We start from the raw sequence: 18,503 nt of genomic DNA on the forward strand, positions 1-18,503 counted from the left end.
AGCATCAGGTGCTCACCTAACAGGAGTTCTTTCTATTTTTCTTTAGTTAGTAAGTGCTTCCATGTTAGGTGAGCAATTGTTGCAATATCCCCACTACATAAAACCATCTCTCTATACTTTCAAAATCTTCACCAATCAAGCTCAGAAAAGAGCGGGAAAAATGTGGGAGGAGCTACTTAATGTTTTGGTGCCTTCAGGGCCTTTCAAGGGATAAAAAGGCGAGCACTTCTTCCACAGTGCCCATAGCAGGAACGGCCTCAGACAAGAACAGGGATGCAGACCCTTTGGCTGAACATTGCAGTTTTGAATTTCAGATGTCTTGAAACCTCATAGAAATACAGCTTCAAGGTTGGCACCTGCGTTTTATATATGTGTAAGTGCTTCCCTTTTGAGGTTGAAGTTCTGTGAACTAAACAGCAATTTTGGAAGTGTATGTTATAATATTTAGGATGGATTGCATTTGAACATCAGGTGCTCACCTAACAGGAGTTATTTCTATTTTTCTTTAGTTAGTAAGTGCTTCCATGTTAGGTGAGCAATTGTTGCAATATCTCCACTACAGAAAACCATCTCTCTATACTTTCAAAATCTTCACCAAGGAAGCTCAGAAAAGAGCGGGAAAAATGTGGGAGGAGCTTCTTAATGGTTTGGTGCCTTCAGGGACTTTCAAGGGATAAAAAGGCTAGAACTTCTTCCACAGTGCCCATACCAGGAACAGCCTCAGACAAGAACAGGGATGCAGACCCTTTGGCTGAACATTGCAGTTTTGAATTTCAGATGTCTTGAAACCTCATAGAAATACAGCTTCAAGCTTGTAAGTGCTTACCTTTTGAGTTTGAAGTTCTGTGAAATAAACAACAACTCTGGAAGTACATGGTATAATATTTAGGGATGGATTACATTTGAGCATCAGGTGTTCACCTAACAGGAGTTCTTTCTATTTTTCTTTAGTTAGTAAGTGCTTCCATGTTAGGTGAGCAATTGTTGCAATATCCCCACTACAGAAAACCATCTCTCTATACTTTCAAAATCTTCACCAAGCAAGCTCAGAAAGAGCGGGAAAAATGTGGGAGGAGCTACTTAATGGTTTGGTGCCTTGAGGGCCTTTCAAGGGATAAAAAGGTGGGCCCTTCTCCACAGTGCCCATAGCAGGAACGGCCTCGGATGAGAACAGTGATGCAGGCCAACTGGCTGAACATTGCAGTTTTGAATTTCAGATGTCTTGAAACCTCATAGAAATACAGCTTCAAGCTTGTAAGTGCTTACCTATTGAGGTTGAAGTTCTGTTAACTAAACAACAGCTCTGGAAGTGTATGTTATAATATTTAGAGAATAATTGCATTTGCGCATCAGGTGCTCACCTAACAGGAGTTCTTTCTATTTTTCTTTAGTTAGTAAGTGCTTCCATGTTAGGTGAGCAATTGTTTCAATATCTCCACTGCAGAAAACCATCCCTCTATACTTTCAAAATCTTCACCAAGCAAGCTCAGAAAAGAGCGGGAAAAATGTGGGAGGAGCTACTTAATGGTTTGGTGCCTTCAGGGCCTTTCAAGGGATAAAAAGGCGAGCACTTATTCCACAGTGCCCATACCAGAAACAGCCTCTGACAAGAACAGGGATGCAGACCCTTTGGCTGAACATTGCAGTTTTGAATTTCAGATGCCTTGAAATCTCATAGAAATACAGCTTCAAGCTTGTAAGTGCTTACCTATTGAGGTTGAAGTTCTGTTAACTAAACAACAGCTCTGGAAGTGTATGTTATAATATTTAGGATGGATTGCATTTGAACATCAGGTGCTCACCTAACAGGAGTTCTTTCTATTTTTCTTTAGTTAGTAAGTGCTTCCATGTTAGGTGAGCAATTGTTGCAATATCCCCACTACAGAAAACCATCTCTCTATACTTTCAAAATCTTCACCAAGCAAGCTCAGAAAAGAGCGGGAAAAATGTGGGAGGAGCTACTTAATGGTTTGGTGCCTTGAGGGCCTTTCAAGGGATAAAAAGGTGGGCACTTCTTCCACAGTGCCCATAGCAGGAACGGCCTCGGATGAGAACAGTGATGCAGGCCAACTGGCTGAACATTGCAGTTTTGAATTTCAGATGTCTTGAAACCTCATAGAAATACAGCTTCAAGCTTGTAAGTGCTTACCTATTGAGGTTGAAGTTCTGTTAACTAAACAACAGCTCTGGAAGTGTATGTTATAATATTTAGAGAATAATTGCATTTGCGCATCAGGTGCTCACCTAACAGGAGTTCTTTCTATTTTTCTTTAGTTAGTAAGTGCTTCCATGTTAGGTGAGCAATTGTTGCAATATCTCTACTACAGAAAACCATCTCTCTATACTTTCAAAATCTTCACCAAGCAAGCTCAGAAAAGAGCGGGAAAAATGTGGGAGGAGCTACTTAATGGTTTGGTGCCTTCAGGGCCTTTCAAGGGATAAAAAGGTGGGCACTTCTTCCACAGTGCCCATAGCAGGAACGGCCTCGGATGAGAACAGTGATGCAGGCCAACTGGCTGAACATTGCAGTTTTGAATTTCAGATGTCTTGAAACCTCATAGAAATACAGCTTCAAGCTTGTAAGTGCTTACCTATTGAGGTTGAAGTTCTGTTAACTAAACAACAGCTCTGGAAGTGTATGTTATAATATTTAGAGAATAATTGCATTTGAGCATCAGGTGCTCACCTAACAGGAGTTCTTTCTATTTTTCTTTAGTTAGTAAGTGCTTCCGTGTTAGGTGAGCAATTGTTGCAATATCTCCACTACAGAATACCATCTCTCTATACTTTCAAAATCTTCACCAAGCAAGCTCAGGAAAGAGCGGGAAAAATGTGGGAGGAGCTACTTAATGGTTTGGTGCCTTCAGGGCCTTTCAAGGGATAAAAAGGCGAGCACTTCTTCCACAGTGCCCATAACAGTAACAGCCTCAGACAAGAACAGGGATGCAGACCCATTGGCTGAACATTGCAGTTTTGAATTTCAGATGTCTTGAAACCTCATAGAAATACAGCTTCATGGTTATAAGTGCTTACCTTTTGAGGTTGAAGTTCTGTGAACTAAACAGCAACTTTGGAAGTGTATGTTATAATATTTAGGATGGATTGCATTTGAGCATCAGGTGTTCACCTAACAGGAGTTCTTTCTATTTTTCTTTAGTTAGTAAGTGCTTCCATGTTAGGTGAGCAATTGTTGCAATATCCCCACTACAGAAAACCATCTCTCTATACTTTCAAAATCTTCACCAAGCAACCTCAGAAAAGAGCGGGAAAAATGTGGGAGGAGCTACTTAATGGTCTGGTGCCTTGAGGGCCTTTCAAGGGATAAAAAGGTGGGCCCTTCTCCACAGTGCCCATAGCAGGAACGGCCTCGGATGACAACAGTGATGCAGGCCAACTGGCTGAACATTGCAGTTTTGAATTTCAGATGTCTTGAAACCTCATAGAAATACAGCTTCATGGTTATAAGTGCTTACCTTTTGAGTTTGAAGTTCTGTGAAATAAACAACAACTCTGGAAGTACATGGTATACTATTTAGGGATGGATTGCATTTGAGCATCAGGTGTTCACCTAACAGGAGTTCTTTCTATTTTTCTTTAGTTAGTAAGTGCTTCTATGTTAGGTGAGCAATTGTTGCACTATCCCCACTACAGAAAACCATCTCTCTATACTTTCAAAATCTTCACCAAGCAAGCTCGGAAAAGAGCGGGAAAAATGTGGGAGGAGCTACTTAATGGTTTGGTGCCTTGAGGGCCTTTCAAGGGATAAAAAGGTGGGCACTTCTTCCACAGTGCCCATACCAGAAACAGCCTCTGACAAGAACAGGGATGCAGACCCTTTGGCTGAACATTGCAGTTTTGAATTTCAGATGCCTTGAAACCACATAGAAATACAGCTTCAAGCTTGTAAGTGCTTACCTTTTGAGTTTGAAGTTCTGTGAAATAAACAACAACTCTTTTAACTAAACAACAGCTCTGGAAGTGTATGTTATAATATTTAGAGAATAATTGCATTTGAGCATCAGGTGCTCACCTAACAGGAGTTCTTTCTATTTTTCTTTAGTTAGTAAGTGCTTCCATGTTAGGTGAGCAATTGTTGCAATATCCCCACTACATAAAACCATCTCTCTATACTTTCAAAATCTTCACCAATCAAGCTCAGAAAAGAGCGGGAAAAATGTGGGAGGAGCTACTTAATGTTTTGGTGCCTTCAGGGCCTTTCAAGGGATAAAAAGGCGAGCACTTCTTCCACAGTGCCCATAGCAGGAACGGCCTCGGATGAGAACAGTGATGCAGGCCAACTGGCTGAACATTGCAGTTTTGAATTTCAGATGTCTTGAAACCTCATAGAAATACAGCTTCAAGGTTGGCACCTGCGTTTTATATATGTGTAAGTGCTTCCCTTTTGAGGTTGAAGTTCTGTGAACTAAACAGCAATTTTGGAAGTGTATGTTATAATATTTAGGATGGATTGCATTTGAACATCAGGTGCTCACCTAACAGGAGTTATTTCTATTTTTCTTTAGTTAGTAAGTGCTTCCATGTTAGGTGAGCAATTGTTGCAATATCTCCACTACAGAAAACCATCTCTCTATACTTTCAAAATCTTCACCAAGGAAGCTCAGAAAAGAGCGGGAAAAATGTGGGAGGAGCTTCTTAATGGTTTGGTGCCTTCAGGGACTTTCAAGGGATAAAAAGGCTAGAACTTCTTCCACAGTGCCCATACCAGGAACAGCCTCAGACAAGAACAGGGATGCAGACCCTTTGGCTGAACATTGCAGTTTTGAATTTCAGATGTCTTGAAACCTCATAGAAATACAGCTTCAAGCTTGTAAGTGCTTACCTTTTGAGTTTGAAGTTCTGTGAAATAAACAACAACTCTGGAAGTACATGGTATAATATTTAGGGATGGATTACATTTGAGCATCAGGTGTTCACCTAACAGGAGTTCTTTCTATTTTTCTTTAGTTAGTAAGTGCTTCCATGTTAGGTGAGCAATTGTTGCAATATCCCCACTACAGAAAACCATCTCTCTATACTTTCAAAATCTTCACCAAGCAAGCTCAGAAAGAGCGGGAAAAATGTGGGAGGAGCTACTTAATGGTTTGGTGCCTTCAGGGCCTTTCAAGGGATAAAAAGGCAAGCACTTCTTCCACATTGCCAATAACAGGAACAGCCTCAGACAAGAACGGGGATGCAGACCCATTGGCTGAACATTGCAGTTTTGAATTTCAGATGTCTTGAAACCTCATAGAAATACAGCTTCATGGTTATAAGTGCTTACCTTTTGAGGTTGAAGTTGTGTGAACTAAACAGCAACTTTGGAAGTGTATGTTATAATATTTAGGATGGATTGCATTTGAACATCAGGTGCTCACCTAACAGGAGTTCTTTCTATTTTTCTTTAGTTAGTAAGTGCTTCCATGTTAGGTGAGCAATTGTTGCAATATCCCCACTACAGAAAACCATCTCTCTATACTTTCAAAATCTTCACCAAGCAAGCTCAGAAAAGAGCGGGAAAAATGTGGGAGGAGCTACTTAATGGTTTGGTGCCTTGAGGGCCTTTCAAGGGATAAGAAGGTGGGCACTTCTTCCACAGTGCCCATAGCAGGAACGGCCTCGGATGAGAACAGTGATGCAGGCCAACTGGCTGAACATTGCAGTTTTGAATTTCAGATGTCTTGAAACCTCATAGAAATACAGCTTCAAGCTTGTAAGTGCTTACCTATTGAGGTTGAAGTTCTGTTAACTAAACAACAGCTCTGGAAGTGTATGTTATAATATTTAGAGAATAATTGCATTTGAGCATCAGGTGCTCACCTAACAGGAGTTCTTTCTATTTTTCTTTAGTTAGTAAGTGCTTCCATGTTAGGTGAGCAATTGTTGCAATATCTCTACTACAGAAAACCATCTCTCTATACTTTCAAAATCTTCACCAAGCAAGCTCAGAAAAGAGCGGGACAAATGTGGGAGGAGCTACTTAATGGTTTGGTGCCTTGAGGGCCTTTCAAGGGATAAAAAGGTGGGCACTTCTTCCACAGTGCCCATAGCAGGAACGGCCTCGGATGAGAACAGTGATGCAGGCCAACTGGCTGAACATTGCAGTTTTGAATTTCAGATGTCTTGAAACCTCATAGAAATACAGCTTCAAGCTTGTAAGTGCTTACCTTGTAAGTGAGCAATTGTTGCAATATCCCCACTACAGAAAACCATCTCTCTATACTTTCAAAATCTTCACCAAGCAAGCTCAGAAAAGAGCGGGAAAAATGTGGGAGGAGCTACTTAATGGTTTGGTGCCTTGAGGGCCTTTCAAGGGATAAAAAGGTGGGCACTTCTTCCACAGGGCCCATAGCAGGAACGGCCTCAGATGAGAACAGTGATGCAGGCCAACTGGCTGAACATTGCAGTTTTGAATTTCAGATGTCTTGAAACCTCATAGAAATACAGCTTCAAGCTTGTAAGTGCTTACCTATTGAGGTTGAAGTTCTGTTAACTAAACAACAGCTCTGGAAGTGTATGTTATAATATTTAGAGAATAATTGCATTTGCGCATCAGGTGCTCACCTAACAGGAGTTCTTTCTATTTTTCTTTAGTTAGTAAGTGCTTCCATGTTAGGTGAGCAATTGTTGCAATATCTCTACTACAGAAAACCATCTCTCTATACTTTCAAAATCTTCACCAAGCAAGCTCAGAAAAGAGCGGGAAAAATGTGGGAGGAGCTACTTAATGGTTTGGTGCCTTCAGGGCCTTTCAAGGGATAAAAAGGTGGGCACTTCTTCCACAGTGCCCATAGCAGGAACGGCCTCGGATGAGAACAGTGATGCAGGCCAACTGGCTGAACATTGCAGTTTTGAATTTCAGATGTCTTGAAACCTCATAGAAATACAGCTTCAAGCTTGTAAGTGCTTACCTATTGAGGTTGAAGTTCTGTTAACTAAACAACAGCTCTGGAAGTGTATGTTATAATATTTAGAGAATAATTGCATTTGAGCATCAGGTGCTCACCTAACAGGAGTTCTTTCTATTTTTCTTTAGTTAGTAAGTGCTTCCGTGTTAGGTGAGCAATTGTTGCAATATCTCCACTACAGAATACCATCTCTCTATACTTTCAAAATCTTCACCAAGCAAGCTCAGGAAAGAGCGGGAAAAATGTGGGAGGAGCTACTTAATGGTTTGGTGCCTTCAGGGCCTTTCAAGGGATAAAAAGGCGAGCACTTCTTCCACAGTGCCCATAACAGTAACAGCCTCAGACAAGAACAGGGATGCAGACCCATTGGCTGAACATTGCAGTTTTGAATTTCAGATGTCTTGAAACCTCATAGAAATACAGCTTCATGGTTATAAGTGCTTACCTTTTGAGGTTGAAGTTCTGTGAACTAAACAGCAACTTTGGAAGTGTATGTTATAATATTTAGGATGGATTGCATTTGAGCATCAGGTGTTCACCTAACAGGAGTTCTTTCTATTTTTCTTTAGTTAGTAAGTGCTTCCATGTTAGGTGAGCAATTGTTGCAATATCCCCACTACAGAAAACCATCTCTCTATACTTTCAAAATCTTCACCAAGCAACCTCAGAAAAGAGCGGGAAAAATGTGGGAGGAGCTACTTAATGGTCTGGTGCCTTGAGGGCCTTTCAAGGGATAAAAAGGTGGGCCCTTCTCCACAGTGCCCATAGCAGGAACGGCCTCGGATGACAACAGTGATGCAGGCCAACTGGCTGAACATTGCAGTTTTGAATTTCAGATGTCTTGAAACCTCATAGAAATACAGCTTCATGGTTATAAGTGCTTACCTTTTGAGTTTGAAGTTCTGTGAAATAAACAACAACTCTGGAAGTACATGGTATACTATTTAGGGATGGATTGCATTTGAGCATCAGGTGTTCACCTAACAGGAGTTCTTTCTATTTTTCTTTAGTTAGTAAGTGCTTCTATGTTAGGTGAGCAATTGTTGCACTATCCCCACTACAGAAAACCATCTCTCTATACTTTCAAAATCTTCACCAAGCAAGCTCGGAAAAGAGCGGGAAAAATGTGGGAGGAGCTACTTAATGGTTTGGTGCCTTGAGGGCCTTTCAAGGGATAAAAAGGTGGGCACTTCTTCCACAGTGCCCATACCAGAAACAGCCTCTGACAAGAACAGGGATGCAGACCCTTTGGCTGAACATTGCAGTTTTGAATTTCAGATGCCTTGAAACCACATAGAAATACAGCTTCAAGCTTGTAAGTGCTTACCTTTTGAGTTTGAAGTTCTGTGAAATAAACAACAACTCTTTTAACTAAACAACAGCTCTGGAAGTGTATGTTATAATATTTAGAGAATAATTGCATTTGAGCATCAGGTGCTCACCTAACAGGAGTTCTTTCTATTTTTCTTTAGTTAGTAAGTGCTTCCATGTTAGGTGAGCAATTGTTGCAATATCCCCACTACATAAAACCATCTCTCTATACTTTCAAAATCTTCACCAATCAAGCTCAGAAAAGAGCGGGAAAAATGTGGGAGGAGCTACTTAATGTTTTGGTGCCTTCAGGGCCTTTCAAGGGATAAAAAGGCGAGCACTTCTTCCACAGTGCCCATAGCAGGAACGGCCTCAGACAAGAACAGGGATGCAGACCCTTTGGCTGAACATTGCAGTTTTGAATTTCAGATGTCTTGAAACCTCATAGAAATACAGCTTCAAGGTTGGCACCTGCGTTTTATATATGTGTAAGTGCTTCCCTTTTGAGGTTGAAGTTCTGTGAACTAAACAGCAATTTTGGAAGTGTATGTTATAATATTTAGGATGGATTGCATTTGAACATCAGGTGCTCACCTAACAGGAGTTATTTCTATTTTTCTTTAGTTAGTAAGTGCTTCCATGTTAGGTGAGCAATTGTTGCAATATCTCCACTACAGAAAACCATCTCTCTATACTTTCAAAATCTTCACCAAGGAAGCTCAGAAAAGAGCGGGAAAAATGTGGGAGGAGCTTCTTAATGGTTTGGTGCCTTCAGGGACTTTCAAGGGATAAAAAGGCTAGAACTTCTTCCACAGTGCCCATACCAGGAACAGCCTCAGACAAGAACAGGGATGCAGACCCTTTGGCTGAACATTGCAGTTTTGAATTTCAGATGTCTTGAAACCTCATAGAAATACAGCTTCAAGCTTGTAAGTGCTTACCTTTTGAGTTTGAAGTTCTGTGAAATAAACAACAACTCTGGAAGTACATGGTATAATATTTAGGGATGGATTACATTTGAGCATCAGGTGTTCACCTAACAGGAGTTCTTTCTATTTTTCTTTAGTTAGTAAGTGCTTCCATGTTAGGTGAGCAATTGTTGCAATATCCCCACTACAGAAAACCATCTCTCTATACTTTCAAAATCTTCACCAAGCAAGCTCAGAAAGAGCGGGAAAAATGTGGGAGGAGCTACTTAATGGTTTGGTGCCTTGAGGGCCTTTCAAGGGATAAAAAGGTGGGCCCTTCTCCACAGTGCCCATAGCAGGAACGGCCTCGGATGAGAACAGTGATGCAGGCCAACTGGCTGAACATTGCAGTTTTGAATTTCAGATGTCTTGAAACCTCATAGAAATACAGCTTCAAGCTTGTAAGTGCTTACCTATTGAGGTTGAAGTTCTGTTAACTAAACAACAGCTCTGGAAGTGTATGTTATAATATTTAGAGAATAATTGCATTTGCGCATCAGGTGCTCACCTAACAGGAGTTCTTTCTATTTTTCTTTAGTTAGTAAGTGCTTCCATGTTAGGTGAGCAATTGTTTCAATATCTCCACTGCAGAAAACCATCCCTCTATACTTTCAAAATCTTCACCAAGCAAGCTCAGAAAAGAGCGGGAAAAATGTGGGAGGAGCTACTTAATGGTTTGGTGCCTTCAGGGCCTTTCAAGGGATAAAAAGGCGAGCACTTATTCCACAGTGCCCATACCAGAAACAGCCTCTGACAAGAACAGGGATGCAGACCCTTTGGCTGAACATTGCAGTTTTGAATTTCAGATGCCTTGAAATCTCATAGAAATACAGCTTCAAGCTTGTAAGTGCTTACCTATTGAGGTTGAAGTTCTGTTAACTAAACAACAGCTCTGGAAGTGTATGTTATAATATTTAGGATGGATTGCATTTGAACATCAGGTGCTCACCTAACAGGAGTTCTTTCTATTTTTCTTTAGTTAGTAAGTGCTTCCATGTTAGGTGAGCAATTGTTGCAATATCCCCACTACAGAAAACCATCTCTCTATACTTTCAAAATCTTCACCAAGCAAGCTCAGAAAAGAGCGGGAAAAATGTGGGAGGAGCTACTTAATGGTTTGGTGCCTTGAGGGCCTTTCAAGGGATAAAAAGGTGGGCACTTCTTCCACAGTGCCCATAGCAGGAACGGCCTCGGATGAGAACAGTGATGCAGGCCAACTGGCTGAACATTGCAGTTTTGAATTTCAGATGTCTTGAAACCTCATAGAAATACAGCTTCAAGCTTGTAAGTGCTTACCTATTGAGGTTGAAGTTCTGTTAACTAAACAACAGCTCTGGAAGTGTATGTTATAATATTTAGAGAATAATTGCATTTGCGCATCAGGTGCTCACCTAACAGGAGTTCTTTCTATTTTTCTTTAGTTAGTAAGTGCTTCCATGTTAGGTGAGCAATTGTTGCAATATCTCTACTACAGAAAACCATCTCTCTATACTTTCAAAATCTTCACCAAGCAAGCTCAGAAAAGAGCGGGAAAAATGTGGGAGGAGCTACTTAATGGTTTGGTGCCTTCAGGGCCTTTCAAGGGATAAAAAGGTGGGCACTTCTTCCACAGTGCCCATAGCAGGAACGGCCTCGGATGAGAACAGTGATGCAGGCCAACTGGCTGAACATTGCAGTTTTGAATTTCAGATGTCTTGAAACCTCATAGAAATACAGCTTCAAGCTTGTAAGTGCTTACCTATTGAGGTTGAAGTTCTGTTAACTAAACAACAGCTCTGGAAGTGTATGTTATAATATTTAGAGAATAATTGCATTTGAGCATCAGGTGCTCACCTAACAGGAGTTCTTTCTATTTTTCTTTAGTTAGTAAGTGCTTCCGTGTTAGGTGAGCAATTGTTGCAATATCTCCACTACAGAATACCATCTCTCTATACTTTCAAAATCTTCACCAAGCAAGCTCAGGAAAGAGCGGGAAAAATGTGGGAGGAGCTACTTAATGGTTTGGTGCCTTCAGGGCCTTTCAAGGGATAAAAAGGCGAGCACTTCTTCCACAGTGCCCATAACAGTAACAGCCTCAGACAAGAACAGGGATGCAGACCCATTGGCTGAACATTGCAGTTTTGAATTTCAGATGTCTTGAAACCTCATAGAAATACAGCTTCATGGTTATAAGTGCTTACCTTTTGAGGTTGAAGTTCTGTGAACTAAACAGCAACTTTGGAAGTGTATGTTATAATATTTAGGATGGATTGCATTTGAGCATCAGGTGTTCACCTAACAGGAGTTCTTTCTATTTTTCTTTAGTTAGTAAGTGCTTCCATGTTAGGTGAGCAATTGTTGCAATATCCCCACTACAGAAAACCATCTCTCTATACTTTCAAAATCTTCACCAAGCAACCTCAGAAAAGAGCGGGAAAAATGTGGGAGGAGCTACTTAATGGTCTGGTGCCTTGAGGGCCTTTCAAGGGATAAAAAGGTGGGCCCTTCTCCACAGTGCCCATAGCAGGAACGGCCTCGGATGACAACAGTGATGCAGGCCAACTGGCTGAACATTGCAGTTTTGAATTTCAGATGTCTTGAAACCTCATAGAAATACAGCTTCATGGTTATAAGTGCTTACCTTTTGAGTTTGAAGTTCTGTGAAATAAACAACAACTCTGGAAGTACATGGTATACTATTTAGGGATGGATTGCATTTGAGCATCAGGTGTTCACCTAACAGGAGTTCTTTCTATTTTTCTTTAGTTAGTAAGTGCTTCTATGTTAGGTGAGCAATTGTTGCACTATCCCCACTACAGAAAACCATCTCTCTATACTTTCAAAATCTTCACCAAGCAAGCTCGGAAAAGAGCGGGAAAAATGTGGGAGGAGCTACTTAATGGTTTGGTGCCTTGAGGGCCTTTCAAGGGATAAAAAGGTGGGCACTTCTTCCACAGTGCCCATACCAGAAACAGCCTCTGACAAGAACAGGGATGCAGACCCTTTGGCTGAACATTGCAGTTTTGAATTTCAGATGCCTTGAAACCACATAGAAATACAGCTTCAAGCTTGTAAGTGCTTACCTTTTGAGTTTGAAGTTCTGTGAAATAAACAACAACTCTTTTAACTAAACAACAGCTCTGGAAGTGTATGTTATAATATTTAGAGAATAATTGCATTTGAGCATCAGGTGCTCACCTAACAGGAGTTCTTTCTATTTTTCTTTAGTTAGTAAGTGCTTCCATGTTAGGTGAGCAATTGTTGCAATATCCCCACTACATAAAACCATCTCTCTATACTTTCAAAATCTTCACCAATCAAGCTCAGAAAAGAGCGGGAAAAATGTGGGAGGAGCTACTTAATGTTTTGGTGCCTTCAGGGCCTTTCAAGGGATAAAAAGGCGAGCACTTCTTCCACAGTGCCCATAGCAGGAACGGCCTCGGATGAGAACAGTGATGCAGGCCAACTGGCTGAACATTGCAGTTTTGAATTTCAGATGTCTTGAAACCTCATAGAAATACAGCTTCAAGGTTGGCACCTGCGTTTTATATATGTGTAAGTGCTTCCCTTTTGAGGTTGAAGTTCTGTGAACTAAACAGCAATTTTGGAAGTGTATGTTATAATATTTAGGATGGATTGCATTTGAACATCAGGTGCTCACCTAACAGGAGTTATTTCTATTTTTCTTTAGTTAGTAAGTGCTTCCATGTTAGGTGAGCAATTGTTGCAATATCTCCACTACAGAAAACCATCTCTCTATACTTTCAAAATCTTCACCAAGGAAGCTCAGAAAAGAGCGGGAAAAATGTGGGAGGAGCTTCTTAATGGTTTGGTGCCTTCAGGGACTTTCAAGGGATAAAAAGGCTAGAACTTCTTCCACAGTGCCCATACCAGGAACAGCCTCAGACAAGAACAGGGATGCAGACCCTTTGGCTGAACATTGCAGTTTTGAATTTCAGATGTCTTGAAACCTCATAGAAATACAGCTTCAAGCTTGTAAGTGCTTACCTTTTGAGTTTGAAGTTCTGTGAAATAAACAACAACTCTGGAAGTACATGGTATAATATTTAGGGATGGATTACATTTGAGCATCAGGTGTTCACCTAACAGGAGTTCTTTCTATTTTTCTTTAGTTAGTAAGTGCTTCCATGTTAGGTGAGCAATTGTTGCAATATCCCCACTACAGAAAACCATCTCTCTATACTTTCAAAATCTTCACCAAGCAAGCTCAGAAAGAGCGGGAAAAATGTGGGAGGAGCTACTTAATGGTTTGGTGCCTTCAGGGCCTTTCAAGGGATAAAAAGGCAAGCACTTCTTCCACATTGCCAATAACAGGAACAGCCTCAGACAAGAACGGGGATGCAGACCCATTGGCTGAACATTGCAGTTTTGAATTTCAGATGTCTTGAAACCTCATAGAAATACAGCTTCATGGTTATAAGTGCTTACCTTTTGAGGTTGAAGTTGTGTGAACTAAACAGCAACTTTGGAAGTGTATGTTATAATATTTAGGATGGATTGCATTTGAACATCAGGTGCTCACCTAACAGGAGTTCTTTCTATTTTTCTTTAGTTAGTAAGTGCTTCCATGTTAGGTGAGCAATTGTTGCAATATCCCCACTACAGAAAACCATCTCTCTATACTTTCAAAATCTTCACCAAGCAAGCTCAGAAAAGAGCGGGAAAAATGTGGGAGGAGCTACTTAATGGTTTGGTGCCTTGAGGGCCTTTCAAGGGATAAGAAGGTGGGCACTTCTTCCACAGTGCCCATAGCAGGAACGGCCTCGGATGAGAACAGTGATGCAGGCCAACTGGCTGAACATTGCAGTTTTGAATTTCAGATGTCTTGAAACCTCATAGAAATACAGCTTCAAGCTTGTAAGTGCTTACCTATTGAGGTTGAAGTTCTGTTAACTAAACAACAGCTCTGGAAGTGTATGTTATAATATTTAGAGAATAATTGCATTTGAGCATCAGGTGCTCACCTAACAGGAGTTCTTTCTATTTTTCTTTAGTTAGTAAGTGCTTCCATGTTAGGTGAGCAATTGTTGCAATATCTCTACTACAGAAAACCATCTCTCTATACTTTCAAAATCTTCACCAAGCAAGCTCAGAAAAGAGCGGGACAAATGTGGGAGGAGCTACTTAATGGTTTGGTGCCTTGAGGGCCTTTCAAGGGATAAAAAGGTGGGCACTTCTTCCACAGTGCCCATAGCAGGAACGGCCTCGGATGAGAACAGTGATGCAGGCCAACTGGCTGAACATTGCAGTTTTGAATTTCAGATGTCTTGAAACCTCATAGAAATACAGCTTCAAGCTTGTAAGTGCTTACCTATTGAGGTTGAAGTTCTGTTAACTAAACAACAGCTCTGGAAGTGTATGTTATAATATTTAGAGAATAATTGCATTTGAGCATCAGGTGCTCACCTAACAGGAGTTCTTTCTATTTTTCTTTAGTTAGTAAGTGCTTCCATGTTAGGTGAGCAATTGTTGCAATATCTCCACTACAGAAAACCATCTCTCTATACTTTCAAAATCTTCACCAAGCAAGCTCAGAAAAGAGCGGGAAAAATGTGGGAGGAGCTACTTAATGGTTTGGTGCCTTCAGGGCCTTTCAAGGGATAAAAAGGTGGGCACTTCTTCCACAGTGCCCATAGCAGGAACGGCCTCGGATGAGAACAGTGATGCAGGCCAACTGGCTGAACATTGCAGTTTTGAATTTCAGATGTCTTGAAACCTCATAGAAATACAGCTTCAAGCTTGTAAGTGCTTACCTATTGAGGTTGAAGTTCTGTTAACTAAACAACAGCTCTGGAAGTGTATGTTATAATATTTAGAGAATAATTGCATTTGAGCATCGGGTGCTCACCTAACAGGAGTTCTTTCTATTTTTCTTTAGTTAGTAAGTGCTTCCATGTTAGGTGAGCAATTGTTGCAATATCTCCACTACAGAAAACCATCTCTCTATACTTTCAAAATCTTCACCAAGCAAGCTCAGAAAAGAGCGGGAAAAATGTGGGAGGAGCTACTTAATGGTTTGGTGCCTTCAGGGCCTTTCAAGGGATAAAAAGGCGAGCACTTCTTCCACAGTGCCCATAACAGTAACAGCCTCAGACAAGAACAGGGATGCAGACCCATTGGCTGAACATTGCAGTTTTGAATTTCAGATGTCTTGAAACCTCATAGAAATACAGCTTCATGGTTATAAGTGCTTACCTTTTGAGGTTGAAGTTCTGTGAACTAAACAGCAACTTTGGAAGTGTATGTTATAATATTTAGGATGGATTGCATTTGAACATCAGGTGCTCACCTAACAGGAGTTCTTTCTATTTTTCTTTAGTTAGTAAGTGCTTCCATGTTAGGTGAGCAATTGTTGCAATATCCCCACTACAGAAAACCATCTCTCTATACTTTCAAAATCTTCACCAAGCAAGCTCAGAAAAGAGCGGGAAAAATGTGGGAGGAGCTACTTAATGGTTTGGTGCCTTGAGGGCCTTTCAAGGGATAAAAAGGTGGGCACTTCTTCCACAGTGCCCATAGCAGGAACGGCCTCGGATGAGAACAGTGATGCAGGCCAACTGGCTGAACATTGCAGTTTTGAATTTCAGATGTCTTGAAACCTCATAGAAATACAGCTTCAAGCTTGTAAGTGCTTACCTATTGAGGTTGAAGTTCTGTTAACTAAACAACAGCTCTGGAAGTGTATGTTATAATATTTAGAGAATAATTGCATTTGCGCATCAGGTGCTCACCTAACAGGAGTTCTTTCTATTTTTCTTTAGTTAGTAAGTGCTTCCATGTTAGGTGAGCAATTGTTGCAATATCTCTACTACAGAAAACCATCTCTCTATACTTTCAAAATCTTCACCAAGCAAGCTCAGAAAAGAGCGGGAAAAATGTGGGAGGAGCTACTTAATGGTTTGGTGCCTTCAGGGCCTTTCAAGGGATAAAAAGGCGAGCACTTCTTCCACAGTGCCCATAACAGTAACGGCCTCAGACAAGAACAGGGATGCAGACCCATTGGCTGAACATTGCAGTTTTGAATTTCAGATGTCTTGAAACCTCATAGAAATACAGCTTCATGGTTATAAGTGCTTACCTTTTGAGGTTGAAGTTCTGTTAACTAAACAACAGCTCTGGAAGTGTATGTTATAATATTTAGAGAATAATTGCATTTGAACATCAGGTGCTCACCTAACAGGAGTTCTTTCTATTTTTCTTTAGTTAGTAAGTGCTTCCATGTTGGGTGAGCAATTGTTGCAATATCCCCACTACAGAAAACCATCTCTCTATACTTTCAAAATCTTCACCAAGCAAGCTCAGAAAAGAGCGGGAAAAATGTGGGAGGAGCTACTTAATGGTTTGGTGCCTTGAGGGCCTTTCAAGGGATAAAAAGGTGGGCACTTCTTCCACAGGGCCCATAGCAGGAACGGCCTCAGATGAGAACAGTGATGCAGGCCAACTGGCTGAACATTGCAGTTTTGAATTTCAGATGTCTTGAAACCTCATAGAAATACAGCTTCAAGCTTGTAAGTGCTTACCTATTGAGGTTGAAGTTCTGTTAACTAAACAACAGCTCTGGAAGTGTATGTTATAATATTTAGAGAATAATTGCATTTGAGCATCAGGTGCTCACCTAACAGGAGTTCTTTCTATTTTTCTTTAGTTAGTAAGTGCTTCCATGTTAGGTGAGCAATTGTTTCAATATCTCCACTGCAGAAAACCATCCCTCTATACTTTCAAAATCTTCACCAAGCAAGCTCAGAAAAGAGCGGGAAAAATGTGGGAGGAGCTACTTAATGGTTTGGTGCCTTCAGGGCCTTTCAAGGGATAAAAAGGCGAGCACTTATTCCACAGTGCCCATACCAGAAACAGCCTCTGACAAGAACAGGGATGCAGACCCTTTGGCTGAACATTGCAGTTTTGAATTTCAGATGCCTTGAAATCTCATAGAAATACAGCTTCAAGCTTGTAAGTGCTTACCTATTGAGGTTGAAGTTCTGTTAACTAAACAACAGCTCTGGAAGTGTATGTTATAATATTTAGGATGGATTGCATTTGAACATCAGGTGCTCACCTAACAGGAGTTCTTTCTATTTTTCTTTAGTTAGTAAGTGCTTCCATGTTAGGTGAGCAATTGTTGCAATATCCCCACTACAGAAAACCATCTCTCTATACTTTCAAAATCTTCACCAAGCAAGCTCAGAAAAGAGCGGGAAAAATGTGGGAGGAGCTACTTAATGGTTTGGTGCCTTGAGGGCCTTTCAAGGGATAAAAAGGTGGGCACTTCTTCCACAGTGCCCATAGCAGGAACGGCCTCGGATGAGAACAGTGATGCAGGCCAACTGGCTGAACATTGCAGTTTTGAATTTCAGATGTCTTGAAACCTCATAGAAATACAGCTTCAAGCTTGTAAGTGCTTACCTATTGAGGTTGAAGTTCTGTTAACTAAACAACAGCTCTGGAAGTGTATGTTATAATATTTAGAGAATAATTGCATTTGCGCATCAGGTGCTCACCTAACAGGAGTTCTTTCTATTTTTCTTTAGTTAGTAAGTGCTTCCATGTTAGGTGAGCAATTGTTGCAATATCTCTACTACAGAAAACCATCTCTCTATACTTTCAAAATCTTCACCAAGCAAGCTCAGAAAAGAGCGGGAAAAATGTGGGAGGAGCTACTTAATGGTTTGGTGCCTTCAGGGCCTTTCAAGGGATAAAAAGGTGGGCACTTCTTCCACAGTGCCCATAGCAGGAACGGCCTCGGATGAGAACAGTGATGCAGGCCAACTGGCTGAACATTGCAGTTTTGAATTTCAGATGTCTTGAAACCTCATAGAAATACAGCTTCAAGCTTGTAAGTGCTTACCTATTGAGGTTGAAGTTCTGTTAACTAAACAACAGCTCTGGAAGTGTATGTTATAATATTTAGAGAATAATTGCATTTGAGCATCAGGTGCTCACCTAACAGGATTTCTTTCTATTTTTCTTTAGTTAGTAAGTGCTTCCGTGTTAGGTGAGCAATTGTTGCAATATCTCCACTACAGAATACCATCTCTCTATACTTTCAAAATCTTCACCAAGCAAGCTCAGGAAAGAGCGGGAAAAATGTGGGAGGAGCTACTTAATGGTTTGGTGCCTTCAGGGCCTTTCAAGGGATAAAAAGGCGAGCACTTCTTCCACAGTGCCCATAACAGTAACAGCCTCAGACAAGAACAGGGATGCAGACCCATTGGCTGAACATTGCAGTTTTGAATTTCAGATGTCTTGAAACCTCATAGAAATACAGCTTCATGGTTATAAGTGCTTACCTTTTGAGGTTGAAGTTCTGTGAACTAAACAG

Source organism: Ambystoma mexicanum, chromosome 7q (genome assembly GCF_040938575.1).
Source record: "Ambystoma mexicanum isolate Mex_15411 chromosome 7q, UKY_AmexF1_1, whole genome shotgun sequence".
Taxonomy (NCBI): Eukaryota; Metazoa; Chordata; class Amphibia; order Caudata; family Ambystomatidae; genus Ambystoma; species Ambystoma mexicanum.